The following is a 17,310-nucleotide window of genomic DNA, read 5'->3' as shown; positions in this document are numbered from 1 at the left end:
AGGGGGAAAAGGCAGCTGTGGGATGTTCAAGTATGTCAAATGTGTTGCTCTGATTGGTTAAAATAAAACACTGATTGGCTAGTAGCTAGGCAGGAAGTATAGGTAGGACAAGCAGAGAAGAGAATTCTGGGAAGTGGAAGGCAGAGGTAGAAAGAGCTGTCAGCCGCCACCATGACAAGCAAGATGTAAGGTACAGGTAAGCCACGAGCCATGTGGCAAGTTATAGATTAATAGAAATGGGTTAATTTAAGATAGAAGAAGTAGATAACAAGAAGCCTGCCACGGCCATACAGTTTATAAGTAATATAAGCATCTGAGTGATTATTTTATACATGGGTTGTGGGACCACGGGGGCTTGTTGGCACCTGGAGAGAAGCTCTCAAGCTACAAAAGGGCAGCCATTTTAAGTAAACAAGAAGTCAGGTAGCACATGCACTTAATCCCTTAGTAGGCAGGATCTCTGTGTGTTCATTGCTAAACTAGGGAATAGAGCCAAGTGTGGTGATATATACCTTGAATCCCAGTACCAACCATAGAGGCCTGGAGGTTTGTACAGACAGACAGAAGTGACAGAGCTGTGTAGGAAGAGGAAGTGAGGTAGCTGGGCTAAGATAGCCAATGAGAGGGCAGAACAGCAAGACACTAAAGGCATGGGAAGACAGGTAGTAGCTTCATTTGGAAGCTGCAGAGTAGGTAAGGTAAGTTTGGCTGATAGCTTACCCTATTTCCCTGATCTAAAGCTTTCACCCCTATATTTGGCTCTGTGTTTTTTATTTAATAAGACCATTTAGAAATTTGTCTACAGTCCTCTTTAAGATGTCTTCAGATATCACTGGGATATTACCTTAAAAGTAAGGAAATTTATATCCTAGGGTATATAGAAGGGTTTAGTGGCATCATTTGCTATTACTCAATTGTTTCAACTAAAAATAACATTTCTGTTAATGTGGCATTTTGGTGGAGGTATATCCTAATCTCCTGTAGCACCTTGAATTGGGATATGTTTGCAGTGAACAAATAGTTGATTAGATAAAACTGGTTGCTGCTCATGCTAAAATAAAGTAAGAGACAGAATACAGGGCAGCTTCAAGTGAAGAATGTGCCAAGGGTACAGGAAATGCATCTGGTTCGTTTTAGAATTAAGTTTAGAAGATCAGCAGAGCAGGGCTTCGAACTTGCATCCCAAATGAAAAAGAGATGGGACTCAAGACTGTGAAGCTGTCTCAAACTAAAGGTCATGCTCAGCTGTTCTTCTGTCTCTCAGGAAAGAGTTTGTTCCCTATGTGAACTGCAAACCAGACCTACCCAAGACCATTAGCACAGACCTCAAGAACTGTGTCCTGTGTCCTTTGTAGCTTAAAAATTTTAAAATTAATTTTACATACCAACCACAGATCCCCCTCTCATCCCTCCTCCTGCCCCCCTTCCCCAAGCCTTCCACCCTGATCTACCCGCCCCCATCCCTTCCTCCCTTCCTCCAAAAGGCTAAGGCCTCCCATGGGGATACAGCAAATCTGGTACATTCAGTTGAGACAGGACCAAGCTTCCCTGCACCCCCACACACGCACATATAAAGAGTGAGTAAGGCATCCCACCATAGGTAATGGGCTCCAGAAAGCCTACTCACACAGCAGGGATAGATCCTGATCCCACTGCCAGGGAACCCTCAAACAGACCAATCTACACAACTGTCTCTGGTATGCAGAGTTCCTAGTCCAGTCCCATGCAGATTGCACAGCTGTCCATCTTTTATAAGTCCCACAGAAAATGTTCTGCTGTCATTAAGGGGAAAGGAAACATGGGTTATCTATGCCAGAACATATCCAGGAAGTCTGCCTACAGGATGACTTCACTTCATTACCTTAAGATCTGCTTCCGGCGGGTGGTGGTGGCACAGGCCTTTAATCCCAGCACTCAGGAGGTAGAGCCAGGTGGATCTCTGTGAGTTCCAGGCCAGCCTGGTCTCGAAAGCGAGTTTCAGGAAAGGTGCAAAACTGCACAGAGAAACCCTGTCTCAAAAAAACAAAAACAAAAAACAAACAAACAAACAAAAAAAGATCTGATTCGAAGTCGAGACTGTTGCTACATAGTCAATAAATTTGTATAAAATAAAAGATGGGTAAAAAGAATGCAAGTCATTTAGACTAGAAATGTACCATGGGCTTGGAAAATAATCTAAGTTTAAGTTTTAGAACAGTGGTTCTCAACCTTCCTAATGCTCTTTAACACAGTTTCTTATGTTGTGGTGACCTCCAACGAAAAAATTATTTTCACTACTACTTCATAACTGTAATTGTGCTGCTGCTATAAAACATAATGTAAATATTTTTGGAGGTAGAGGTTTTTCAAAGTGGTCACGACCCACAATTTGAGAACCACTGTTTTAGAGCAGTGTAGTAAATTCCACCTCTAACCACTTAATTGTTCCCTGTTCGTCCTTTTCTCCTGGGCTTCTGCAGGGAAGACTAGAGAATTTGTCTCAACAGTCCCAAGACTTGGTTGTACTTTGTCGATTTTTGGGATCACCGGGAGGGAGCTTTCCCAAGTTGCTTCCAGAAAGCATCCTTGTGTTGGGAGCAGTCCTGCCCCTGCTGTGCTTTCCTGTGGATTCTAAGTGGTGCCTAATCCTAATCTCGGTTCTAAACCAAAACCCCCAGTTCATTAATGTCTGAAGGCAACAAATTGAAATTTGGTCCACATGTGAACCATGTCAATTTTCTGCGTCTGTACTTAGGGATTTCCGAACACAACAGAGCACAGCAGAGAAGGAAGGGAGATGCTGCTTGCTTGTCAAATCTCCTGTGAAAACAAAGACCTACTGTTTCAAGTTACTCCTCAGATTGTCTGTGGTTCTCTTTAGTGCTCAGCTCTGCTTTCCACAAAATTGTTAATTATAGATCATAATAAGCTGTTAGGAGCAACACACACACACACACACACACACACACACACACACAATTTGAATGTGAAATGAGGCAGAGTACACAGATAAAGAGACTGTTTGCTTAAGAGGTGATTAACAGCCACAAAACAAGCAAACTGATACTTGAACCTGAGAGAAATGATCCCCATTCGGAATTGCTCCACTCACTGCTTGTTTGTTCGCGGCAGCCTAGTGCAAAGGTAACCGTCTGCCGTTGTCAGCAGGTTCTCTCTGCCTGATGAAGGCAGAGCGGGGTCTGTGCTGCCTTAGAACTAAAATGATATTAAAAGAATAGGTTGTCAGAAGGAATAAAGAAAGGGAAGCATCTCGATTTCTCAGAGGAGCACAGCTGAGATTTAAACTGCTCTGAGCTGTGATAAATTATAAGGCTTTAAAACCACCGCAGTCACAGAGTGAACAAAACAGTTGCCTGGGGTAATTATGCCTTTTGATTTCCTTTACTTTCAAGTTGTTTCCCTTTGTAAATGTTAAGCTCCAGCACTGCGTGTGCTGGGGCAGTGTTAATCTCAGTGTGGAAAGCTTTAAGATTATGAAAGCTCACCAACTCAGATGTCAGCACTAACACTTCATCAAGATATCTAATGACAATAGTTTCTATCTGAAATGGGTGGTCATCTGACTTTATCCTCTGCTCTCCATGAGATGTTTGTTTGGGTGAGCAGGTTACTTGGTCCTTTTGTGCTATGTGTTGGAGTTCCCAGAATGGGACCTGTGTCTAGAATAGGCATCAGTTATGGAACTATATAAATAGACATGTGACAAGGTTACATTGCACCACTCAAATAGGAAACTAACAGGAAATCCATGGCTTTTGACTTTATTTTGCTTACAGTGCATTTGGATCTCGCAGTCTGCTGCTTGCTAAAGCTGGGCAAGGTCCTGATCCTAGTTGGTATTTACCAGAGACAGAATGGTTAATTGCTTGCCAAGGTCCCAGCCCTTGGCACCCACCCAATTCAAGGAGTTATGGCATTGCAACCACGCTGCTCCAACCCACCTAAGTCATGCCACCTTTGTAGATTTCTAAGATGCAAGGAGTTATCTGGTGACCTGAGTGACAAAGAGGAAATGGGCTACTTAGATACCACCACAGAAGCTTTTCAGGACCCCTGGGCTGCCTGGGATAAGGAGCTATTCTTTTTGTGGACAGTGGGTAATTTCTAGACTCTTTGAGGAAAATGTCAGTGAGACTGGTACAGGAAACCTTGTTTATGGTAAAAGTGAACACACATTGAGCTTATGAACATTGTTATATTCAGGTCATTGTATTATTACTTCCTTTACCATGGACAGATAAGCCATGAGCTTAACAGGCTTTTACCTCCTCACCCCTTAACTAAAGAGAAAAAGAGAACAGGTAGTGGATGTCTAACTTGTCAAGGAAAGAAATCATGGAGCTGGATTGCACTGAGGCAAATTTGACTCCTGATAAGTCATCATTGACCCCTAAGTTATGTGGTGGTGAAGACTCAAATCCTTCTTTCTCTCTGTCCTCTCAAACTCTGGCATGTCAGTCAGGTCTGGTTTACTCCTTGTCCCTTCTAGCCTGACTTCTCTCAGCCTCGCTCAGAACAAGGTGAGGATAATCAAGCATCCTGACACTGGTCTCTTTTCCTTCCTTCCTTCCTTCCAGTCTCTGCTAGAGAGTGAATCTTGATTTGATATTGTGTCTTCCTGTGCTTTGGTTGGTAAAGTGTTGTGATTTATGACTTTGTTCAGAAGTGGAGTCCTTAAGGGGCCTAAGCAACAGGTACCTTATAACTTCCTCAGATGATGTCATAATACATCCTGTCCCAAGGACTGAAGAGCCTCCTGCTAGCTATAAACATTACAATAGACCAGGGGATTTTAAGAATAAAGGAAGACTGCAGCTGGATCTGATAGTGTATAAGCCAAAAGCAAGGAGAGGATGTGAAGTCTGAGAGGGTTACAGGGAGACATTAGAGAGGCTGAGAATCCTACACATGCAGTTTGACTTTCAAATTGATGGAGATGATGATTTACTTAGTCTATGCTTTTTATTCAGCATAATCTACAAGATACAAGATTGTGTATGTACTAGGTTTTTGTGAGATTGCTAAGTCAGGGTGGATATTTTTATCCTCTGAAGTTTAACTCTTTGATGTAGATGCCCTGGTGCATTCTACACCCTTATTATCATCACAGAAGGATCTGGTCTGGTTTGCATGCAAGACTATTTACTGTTCGTTTCTCTTTTCAGTTTATTTCTATGGCTATTGTGAGTCAACCTTTGCTTCATTCTGCTTCTTCCTGTTACTAATGAGCCACTCTGGGTGAAAGCTGGTCATATCTAAGGGCCTCTGGGAGCAGCAGAAAAAATTGAAGGTCTGTCTGCACAAAAGTCCCATGATGCTGACCATTTATCCAATGACCACATGGGCCCAATAAACAAAGCAAATCTCTCCTACTTGCCCTCCCTCTGTGGGTTTTGGGCCTCTGCATTTACATTTCCCTTGACATTTACCAGTGACACCAAAAGTTGTCTTCATTACAACTCTGACTCATAATCTAATTAATGACATCAAGAAGTGAGATGTGGTCCCTAGGCCCAGCTGTCCGTTGAAAACAAGTCCAATCCTGTTCAGAACAGTAATGGATGGTGCTCAGGAGAGGATGACTCAGAATCTTTTGTGCTAGCTGAGGGGAGGGGCCCAAAAGTAGTGTGTTGGTGCCCCCCCCCCCCCCCCGTGTGTGTGTGTATGTGTGTGTGTGTGTGTGTGTGTGTGTGTGTGTGTGTGTTTGTGTATGGTGTGTAGTTTGTCTCTGAACTGAGATGCAGAGGAGGAGTGTCTTTCATTTATCCCCTGACTTCTGAGAATACCTGCCACATATACCCAGAATGTTTTAGATGTAATGCCAACATACTGTCACCTTATTTATGATCTGAGTTTCTTTGGGTGACTCTCCTTGTTTACATTCATAAGACACTTGTTCCTCTGGGCTTGTGCTTGGCTAGTTAACTTGTGCCTCTCTTTATAACACTGTCATGAAATTGTGGGTTAAAGATCAGTAATACATGTCCCTGTTCCAACATTTATGTAGAGATTATTGTATTTTGTTAGTTGAGATATGTTCACCTTTTGATTTGGAGTCACCATCAAGGCTGTCCAGTAGATTGGCACAAAACACTTGAATCAATACATAGAATTATACAAATAGATGTATAGTGATTGAGTATTGTATTTCATTTGGAAGGAAGGAAGAAGAAAATGAGAATGCTTCACTTTGGAAGGAAGACAGATTCTACAGGCTTCTCTCACTAACACCAATCTCTTCATGTAGCTTTGGAGTTTTTACAATCTAAACCGACACATTTACATGGGTCTTTCAGAAGAGGGGAGGCAGATTCCTGAAGTACCTGCAAAGTACACTGTGCTTCCTTCTGTACCTTCTCCTGGTAGACTGATGAACTACTGCCCTTGCCCGGCTTATAGTTCCTGACAAGAACATAGCCTGTGCTGAGCAGCAGCAGTTGGATAAGGAGCACCCTTCCCAAGAGGTCTTTATTATGTCTCAGCTGAATAAGGCTTGATAGTGGCTTAGAAAACAAAAAAGCTTTTGTTGTTTCTATAGAACTCATCTTCACAGGAACTGTCATGGTCCCTTCTACTCTTCTCCTCAACCCAATCCCAGTTCCTCCTCCTCCTGCCTCCCCAGTCAGCTTCTCTGTTTCCTTTCTACTTCAACGTCTCTGTCCTCTGTGATTCTCAGTTGTCATACTTCCAAAATATGACAAACAATGTAGAATCTTTTCATAGCTCAAAACACAGGGTGTTAGTCCAAGAAATAAAAGAGAAAATTTGATTTGGGTGACCTTGGGTTTCATGGTTTGCTGTGAGAAGTCAGGTGGAAGAGAGGAAGAGTGAGAAATGGGGCTGCCAGCACATCTTCTCCATGACAGGTGCCAGCAAGTGGGTAACTCACTGGGAGAAGTGATTCTTTACCTATTCTTACTTATGGGATTGTTGTGAATGAGCAACAGACATCAGTACAAGGTTTGACCACAGTCAAATTTGAGTGGCTAGTCCAAGGGCTAGTGTTCTGTATATTTCCTACTGGCTTTCTTTCCCCTAGTTATCGGCTTAATGGGTATACATCCTTAGGAGATAAGCTTATGCCAGTTACTGTCTTTGTTGATATATTTCCATGAGACAGAAACACTAGTGGTAACTATACTGGCATAGCCTGCATCAAACAAGTTCTAGATTTGATAGTAAGACCCAGAACTGAGAATTAACTTCTTCATGAGCTACTTAGAGTCTCTGGGTGATCCTAATCTTATTAAATTAAAATCAAAGAACTAGACTAAGACATCATCATCCATTTTTGTGTTGGTGATTTTAATCTATTTATTATACATGTGGGAGAAAAAGGAGAGTGAGACGCAAAATATGCCTCCACTGATTAGTGTAATCAATACCCCATACAAGAGAATATCTGAGAGAAATAAGTGCTGTACTTAGACTCATTAGAATAATATAGATAGAGTACCTGAGGTTCTTCTTTGTGAAAGAATAGGATAGTGCTCTCATAAAATAGCCATTTTCTATGAGTAACTAGTTCTATAATTGAGTTCTATAATTGAGTATGGATTACTCAGAAGCACCCTCTGCTTGGGACTTCAGTCTGAACATTAAATAGTAGAAATAATACCTAAGTTTATTTTGGGGAACACACAATATTTTGGGGAACACAATACCACCACACTTCCCCTGTTTAAAATTAAATTTAAAAAAGCTTATAACAAATACAAGAAAAATCATATCCAATAGGTATATACAATATACACAGTCAAGATTATATTAATGATGTCTAGTCTATTAACATTTGACCATGCTTTTTAATCATGGAAAAAGCAAGTTTGTGCTTAAGAACACACCAGCTGGGATGTTAATGGAACCTCGGTGTTCCTTGAGTCCATGGATGGTCAACTTGAAAAAATACTGGTGCCAGAATTTCTCTAGTGAGCTGTGTACCTGTAATAGGAGGAACAACAAATGTAAAATGTTAAAGTGGCACATGGCAAGTAAAGATAACCCAGAGACTTTGGGCCAGAAGGCCCGTCTGATTGCTATCCCTCAGTGGGTTAGGTCTTTCAATTTTGTGTACAAAGTTTCATGGCCTACATTGGGCATGAATTGGGACCAGAACACTGAATGGGTTGATAGGCTTCTTGAAAAGGCATAAAATTGTAGAAAACAGAGGAGCTGGTAGTGTGGGTGCAGGGGAACCATTCTTCACCCTGCATTTTTCAGTGACTGATTCCTGAAATGAAGGACCAGGAGATTAGAAGAAAAAAAAGAGGAAAGTTGGCTCAGGAGAGCTTGCACAGGAAGTATAGCATATTAAAGCCAGTTTGCAAGGGGGGAAATGTGACAGAGTCAACAAAACGATCATACAATGTGACAAAGTCAGCTAGTGCTGCACAGGGGGAAAAAAGGATACCTCAAGTGCATCACAGACTGGAATAGCTGCCTTGGGATGGATGACTCCAGTGTCTTCAGGGAAAAAGCCAAGTTCTCAGGAATCTAAATTTTAACTCCTTTGAGGCCCTGAGCCAGCACCACAGTGGACCTTGCCAAGTATTCCCCTGGACAATGACACAGGACAAGGTCCCCTTTGTTCTTTCATCTGAGACACTGAGGAAGTCTTGGATCTGCCTAGGGGATGATTAGCACATGGATGCCACTTAGTGGTCTTCACTTCATAGTTCTGAATTTGCTACATTTTTTTTTTTTTTAACTTTGAAAGTTTCTATTTTAACATCAGAAGGGATATTTGAAAGTAGTGGAATCTTGAAAAAATGGAAATCTCTTTTATCTTCTCTCTGTTATAAAAACTCATAAATTTGCATATGTGGATCTATATACTATACATGTATTAAAAAATAAAGGTGTTTTGGTTGAAGCATGATGATATTTGCATAGCCATGTAAATGTTCTTGACATTGAACTCTATGCTTAAAATTGGTTAAAGTGATAAATTTTTTCCATTTGTGTTTTGCATACTCATCTGATAACCAAAATCCTACAAAGTGACTAACAGGCACAGAGACAACTCATATCCTGGAGTGAAGTCAAGTGGTAGGTGACTTTTTGATGCTACTCAGAAAGATGTGTAATTTAAATGAAACATTTTAAAATGTTTTTCTACATAATATTTTCATATAAAACAACTATATAAAGAATTTTAAACATGTTGTAAGGGATATTTTAGTAGACAGGATAAGAATAATTTTAAGGCCTTTATAACTACTGTCAGTTTGCTCTTTATAAAATTGTACATGATTCCTCCAAGCAGGACAAGAGTTTTCTTTTCTTTTCTTTTTTTGTGCCTGTTCCTACGTTGGATTTTAATGTTAGAGAAAAAATTTAGTGATAAATTTGAAGGAAAAAAGAATTTTATTCATTTAATTTGTGTTATTTCTTTGTTTCTGAATGAAAAATTTATTCATATTTTCTACTTCTTACTATGAGTGGACTTGCCACTAAGAGCGTCTACATTTTGAGAACATGTTTGCTAATTTCTCCTAGATCGCTATTTATATTTTATGTTAGTATTGAATGGTCTAAATTGCTGTGAAGTAAAAACATATTTTAAGTGTAATTTTTCTTTTGTTCTTATGTTTAGGAATATTTATTATTAAGTCAAATAGAACCTCACCAGTCTTTCTTGCTTCTTTGGATTCAATGTTTCATGTAGCCTACTTCAAGGCAATTGATGATTTTGGGAAAAAAAAATAAATATAGGAACTTTTTCTCCTAATATTTTTTTGATGTTAGGATAGAGTATTTATTATGTAAGACTAATAATAAGCCTTTGAATTACACAAAGGCTAATTACAAGGTTCATTTTTTTCATACACAGTCTAGTGTTATTAAAAAGGCAGTATTGACCTAATATATACTAGGACATTCCCAAATATTGATAAAGTAATACAGTATAATACATTAAAAATATTTTAAAATAATATTTATCCAAACATTTTTATAATTATTTTAGTCTCCTAACTCCTTTTTCCTAATTAAATTGATAATATTCTTTTATTCAAGTTATCTTGAGTTCATTCATGCCTTGGGAGCCCACAGTGACTCGGTATATTTTAATAGTAAATATGTAAATTTCACTAGGATATGCTCCTCATTTGATCATGAACTCCAGTTCATCATTCCCCAAGTCCTATCATCCTTCAAGTACTTCTGGGAATTGTTATGGGATGACACATTTATACTCATTCACAAGTCTGTGTAGATGTAATTCGGAACGGCCTTATTAAATAAGAAACATAGAACCGAATACAGAGTTAAAAGTCCAGAGATAGAGCAACAGCCAAGAGCTAAGACTACCTTCTTACCCCTTTTTGGTCACTGTTGTTCTTCCCCTGAGAAAGAGACCTTCCTGTGTGTCTGTATTTTTATTGACTTTCTGTTCTTCTTTCTCATTGATTGTAAACCCAACCACATGACCTTCTCATCACTGCCTCTCTATACGGACCTCCAGGTCTCTATGGTTAGTATTGAGATTAAAGGCGTGTGTCTCCATGGTGGCTGTGTCCTTGAACTCACAGAGATTTGGCCTGTCATGTGATACGGATTAAGGGCATGTGCTACCACTGCCCACTTCTGCTAATGGCTTGCTATTAGCTCTGATCCCCAGGCACTTTATTAACATACAAATAAAATATCATTATAAGTCTGATTAGAAAGTTTATGAACAGTGTTCTTGGTACTTCTAAATCAATTGTTCATCTTGCCTTTTAGACTATACACTTAAGTTGAATGAGATGATACAGTATTCATTTGTTATAGATGTATTACAGTTAGTCAATAAATGAAGAATGACATAATTAAAATATAAAACTAATACATTTAAGCAATATTGTTAATGCTTGCTAAAACCATTATGAGTAGAACATTTTAAGGAATAGCTATTATTGCTGATGTCTAAACCTACTGACAAATTTTAACATGACTTTCAAACATACATACATACATGCATTTCAATCTGCTCTGCCTTTTATCTCTATTACTAATTTTCTGAAAACATGGCTATGGGAAATTTTTTGAAGAAATATTGTAATTAACAAAATAGAGAATGTAAGATGTTTGATAGGATGAACCTTCCATTTTTTCAGTAGTTTCATTGTAAAGAAATAGAAAGGGAGAGGAATCTGTGTAGGCTGAAAGTGACAGAAGAAGCAAAACTAAATGATTTGTAATCTTCATTCAAAGAAGAGTGAACTAGTTTCAAATATAACCCAATCAATACCCACTGTAAGAAACCAGAAAAATCTGAGCACCAGAAAAATATTTGGTGATATTAAGGAGCTATCACTGTTAGTTTTGAGTATTACAGTAATTGCATTTCAGGAAAGGATTCTTTGACTGTCATAAAAATGACAACAAATGCTGGTAAAAATATCAGATAAAAAGAACAGTCATTGATTGTTGGTTGGAGTATAAACTGGTGTACCACTATGGAAATCAATGCATACGTTTCTCAAGAAAACTAAAAGGACAGCCACAGCCTACCATGAGACACAGTTCTATCTATCTTTGGCATGTGCCCAAAGGATTGTATCCTATCACAGCAAAGTTTACTGCAGCTCTGTTCACAGTAGCTGGGAAGCAGAATCAGCCTAGAGCTCCATAAATAGGTGAAGTAAAAAGTACAGATACACAACAATATTTTATTCAGTTGCAAAGAAAAATGAAATTACAAGATTTTCAGAAAAATAAATGTGCTGTGGGATGTTCTGTATGTCAAATGTGTTGATCTGATTGGTTGAAATAAATAAAGTGCTGATTGGCCAGTAGCCAGGCTGGAAGGATAGGGTAGGCAGGACAAGGAGGAGGAGAATTCTGGAAAGTGAAGGCTGGGGAGAGAGACTCACTGCCAGCTGCTGCCATGACAAAAAAGATGTAAGGTACTGGTAAGCCACAAGCCATGTGGCAAAATATAGATTTATAGAAATGGGCTAAATATAAGAGTAAGAGCTAGACAATGGTAGGCCTAAGCTAATGGCCAAGCAGTTTAAATAATATAAATAACTGTGTGTTTATTTTACAAGTGGGTTGTTGGACTAACAGGGCTTGGTGGCACCTGGAGAGAAGCTCTCCAACTATATAAATGGAACTAGAAAATACTCTAAGTGAGGTAATCCACTCCCCAGAAAGACAAATACATCATGTAATTTCTTGTGTGCAGATCTTAAATTCCAGTGTATATGTGTATGTATGTGGAACTTAGTGTGAGTAGAAGCCAGGAAAATAGAAAAGGACCCATGGGAGGTTTTAAGGGAAAGGGATGGCAAGGCAGTGGATCTCATGTGATATGGGAATGGAAAGGGAAATACTGGGGTTCAAAGGGCATAAGTGAGACTTGGGTGCCAGGAGCTGGATTAACCAAAACTAAAGATATTTGAAAATGCCATAAGGAAGCCAGTTACATTGTATGCTATTAAAAATGAAAAGGAAAAGATGCTTATTTTCTAAAGAAACACTAAAATAATTGTAGATGAAATAATGTACTCTTTGGGATTTGTTTCAAAATAGTTCAGTGTAAAATGGGGGAAATAAGGCCATACACAAAATAAGACTGGATATATATTAATTATTGATAGGGCTACAGGGTTAAATTTGGTATATCTAACATATATGGTACACTCAACTTAAAAGGCTTTTTTTTTTCAGTCTGTGGTCATTTGGCAGTGTTGCTCTGAGCCTGTGGTGATGTGCACATTATGGTGGACAGGAAGCGAAAAGAGAAAAGATAAGTAGGGTAAGTCTAGCTCCCAAATCTCCCTGATGAAGGAATGGCCTCGAAGGAGCTTTTCCAATTGGCCCCATTTTCCTACAGGCACACCCATCTGCCTATAGTGTTACAGACTGGAGGCCTAGCCTTTAACCTATGAGCCTTTGGGTGATAGTCAAGATCAAAACCACAGTGGTTTTTTTAGTGGGATTATTTTTATGGACAATTTCTCATGGAAGTTAATCATTTAAAGCAATTTACAGTATATATAATAGAATTCATGAAATACATTCAATTCTAGCTATCATTTGGTCTGATTTATCTCAAATTCCTTTGGTAATTATTTTTGTTAAATTTTCTTCCCAACTTTTGCAATAATTTATCTATCTTGATATCTTAGTTTGTTTCCAATAGCTTTCCTTCCATAATGATATCAATCACATGAAACAAGGAGAACATGTGCTATGCTATGCAAGAGAGACAGGTGTCCTTTTAATGGAAACACAACCAGAGATTTTTATACTCTGCTGGAACATTCTTCTGCTTTCTAGGTATATATAATATTGAGCGTCATCCCCACAAATCATGTGACTAGTGGATAGAGGAGTCAGCTTCTTGGTTCTAAGTATCACTTCTGGATCCTCAAAACCAATTTTCATATTTAGGACTTCACAATATTACATTAAAATTTTATCAATATCAGTTACTAAATTAAAATATGTTTTTAAAAATGGAGAATTGGTAGCAATAGACACTGATGTTCTCCAAGGTATCATAACTAATGATGAGTTTCTTTTGTCATTAAAAACCTAAAGACATTTGTATTATTTAGTTCATTAATTTATAGTAGAAGAAAAACTTCATCACTAAATTGCTAGTATAGAACAATTATTAATATTTTGTATAAATATTCATGGATTACACAAATACGCATATGTACAGTTAAATAAAACTGGGATAATAAAATTTTTAACTTGAACTTCCTCCTACATCCTATGTAATTGATAATGAGCACTGTATCTCACTATGTATTTTTTGGTTTTTATATTTTGAATTTCTTAAATCAATTTGTAGAAAACAAAGTAGTGGTTTCATTATGAGACCTTAGTATGTGTGTGTGTGTGTGTGTGTGTGTGTGTGCATGTGATCCTTTAAAGCTGTCTCTGCAGGTGGTTTGAGGTGCTCCATATGTGTGCTAAGAAATTTACAGGGATGCTATGCAAGAGCAGGAAGAGCTCTCAGCCATCACTGTTTCTCAGGCCTCCTGAAAATAGCTCTTGCTTCTCCTCCCCCAACCAGGGAGCTGTGGGCTTGAATGTCCATTGGGCTTACTCTGTGCCACCAATATCTTTCTCTACTCCCACCCCCTTCACATTTATCTGTGGAGCTCAGAAGCTCTTCTTTTCTTATTCTTTCTCATTATGACTCTTTTTTTACTGGCTCATGAAGGGGGAGAGCCTCTGGCCGGTTTTTTACTAAATGTCCTCACACTTCTGAAATATATATATATTTCATGATTGATTTCTTCCATTTTGAATGAGTAGTCCAGTTGATTTAATGAGTTTCCTATTTTTGGACATCTTGATTGTTTGTGGGTTATAGGCAGTAATATAGTAATTATATTTCTAGATAAATTCTTTTGACATTACTTGTTCCACTTCTGAGAATTCACTTTAAAACTTCTGTGTTAAGGATGCATAGTTTAAGAAATGAATTCTGATATAATTAATTTTTACTAAGCTCATTCAGCATAATTTCTGAATCAATGAGAAGAAGGCAGGACTGCTGGTATGCTTTGATAAGATAATGGTCCTAGTTGTGAAATGTATAACTGATCTAATGTGATGGCAGTATGTATGTGGATAACCACCTCCTACTTCTGACACATGAAGCAAGAATTAGACTTTCCAGGTTCCTCTAAAGCCACACAGTCAGTCAAAGTAATGAAATCCTTAGTTAAACAGGTATTTCACAGCCACACATTCAGCATTTGAAGTTTGGAAAATGTTTGCAATAACTCAAACGTAAGTTCAGTAATAAATGCTTGTCACATTGAGTCTGCCATACCTTACACTTAGGTCTCTGACTGGTTAACTTACTTCCCTTTGCATCTCATGCTTTCTCTGTAGGGCAAGAAATTGCATTAGGAATAATAGTCCAATTTTATTGTCTATGCATGTGTTACCTCTTCTCCTTAGGCCACTTAAGCCACTCCATAGCTTTCATTTCCTTCCCTGAATTTTGAAATGGAAGAATAGTTTTTACCATCCAGTATGTCTCCATCTATCAAAACATTATCTCAATCATTACCAGTGGAGAGTGCAGCAATTGACTCTGTCCTGTACATCATGGTATATTTGTTTTCCATGTACCACTAGGGGTTGGCTTCTGATTGTCAATTGGACAGGGAGTGGTCCATTCCCCATCCCTCCACTTTACTGCCTCCTTTTTGACAATGGCTCAGCCATCTGCACGGTTGAGACTAAGAAAATAAGATAGGTTAAAGAGTGCAAGAATTTCAATTGAGAGTTATATCTATAAAAAAGAAAAGCAAGAGATACAAGACCAGACCAAGAAAGCCTATAGAATATTCTGCAGATCTGACAAAATCTCAGTTAGCTAAAAGGGTCTCCAGAGATAAGATTATCTCCCAGGATCCTAGCAGGTTAATTGCTTCTCCACAGCTCTCTGTACACAGTAATTTGCTACAAGTTGTCTGTGAAGTCTCAAGTTTTCAAAAACTGTGGTGAGTTCTGAATGTGTAGCAGTTGCTAGCTGATCACCTGTACTCTTTGTAAGAGATTGGCCAAATCCAAATTTAAACTCAGTGCCCAATGAACACGATATCCCTCTCTCCCTCTCACAGTCTCTGCTAACCTCTATGGTACCTATTTGAGAGCTCTCATACTGTTTACCACTCCCATCACCTGTGCTCAGGAATTTCTTTATACATTTGTTAACACTTGTTAATTTTTATGATAATATTTATTTTATGGGTAGGAAATGGTTTTAGATTATGCTTTCTTAATTTAGTGATCTTAAATATTTTACACTTTTGTTTTTAGAGAGGGTATCGAGTTGCCCAGCCTGGCTTCTACCTCAACTACATACTCAGCTTCAATTACATAGTTGAGGCTCATTAAAAGTCCTGATCCTCTTAATTCCATCTCTGAAATACTGAAGTTATAGGCATATAGGCAAATTGTAGGCGGAGCTATATCTGACTGTGGTTGTTTGACGAACATGGCCCCCATAGGCTCACAGGGAGTGACGCTATTAAAAGATGTGGCCTTGCTGGCGTAGGTATGGTCTTGTTGGAGGAGGTTGTCACTGTCTCTCCCTGCTGCCTGTAGATCCAGATGTAGAACTCTCAGCTACCTCTCTAGTACCATGTCTGCCTGCATGCCACCTTGCTTCTGGCCATGATGAGTAGTCGAGTTGATTTAATAAGTTCCCTATTTTTGGACATCTTGATTGTTTATGGGTTATAGGCAGAAATATAGTAATTATATTTCTAGATAAATTCTTTTGACGTTACTTGTTCCACTTCTGAGAATTCACTTTAAAACTTCCGTGTTAAGGGCGCATATTTTAAGAAATGAATTCTGATATAATTAATTTCTACTAAGTTCATTCAGCATAATTCTCTGAACTGTAAGCTAGCCCCTAGTTAAATGCTTTCCTTTATAAGAGTTTCTATGGTTTGTAGTTCATGTGTTTCCACTAATTTGGCTATTTGTCCCTGTGCTTTTTCCAATCATGGTCTCAATATCTCTTGCTCATATAATCCCTCCTCTCTCTCACCAATTGGACTTCTGGAGCTCCACCTGGGACTTGGCTGTGGATCTCTGAATCTGCTTCCATCAATCACTGGATGAGAGTTCTATCATGACAGTTAGGGTGTTTGGCCATCCAATCACCAGAGTAGGTCAGCTCGGGCTTTCTCTCGACCATTGCCAGTAGTGTATTGTGGAGGTATCTTTGTGGATTTCTGGGGACCTCTCTAGCACTTTGCTTCTTCCTGTTCCCATGGGGTCTTCATTTATCATGGTTTGTTATTCCTTGTTCTCCCACTCTGTTCCTGATCCAGCTGGGACCTCCTGCTCCCCTAAGCTCTATTTCCCTTAACCCTTGCCCTCCATTACCCCCCTCCCCATGTTCAGCTTGCTCATGTGATCTCATCCATTTCTCTGTCATTGGGTGATCCCTGTGTCTTTCTTAGGGTCCTCTTTACTAGGTAGCCTTCCTGGAGTTGTGAGTTGCAGTCTGGTAATCCTTTGCTTTACATCTAGTATCCTATGGGTGAGTACATACCATGTTTGTGTTTCTGAGTTTGGGTTACCTCACTCAGGATGATATTTTCTAGTTCCATCCATTTGCCTGCAAACCTCATGATGTCATTGCTTTTCTCTGCTGAATAGTACTCCATTGTGCATATGTACCACATTTTATTTATCCATTCTACATTTGAAGGGCATCTAGGTTGTTTCCAGGTTCTGGCTATTACAAATAATGCTGCTGTGAACATAGTTGAGCATGTGTCCTTGTGGTATGATTGAGCATTCCTTGGGTATATGCCCAAGAATATATGG

This window comes from Onychomys torridus, chromosome 2, assembly GCF_903995425.1.
Source record: "Onychomys torridus chromosome 2, mOncTor1.1, whole genome shotgun sequence".
NCBI classification, from domain to species: Eukaryota; Metazoa; Chordata; class Mammalia; order Rodentia; family Cricetidae; genus Onychomys; species Onychomys torridus.
Note: the sequence above shows the minus strand (reverse complement) of the source record.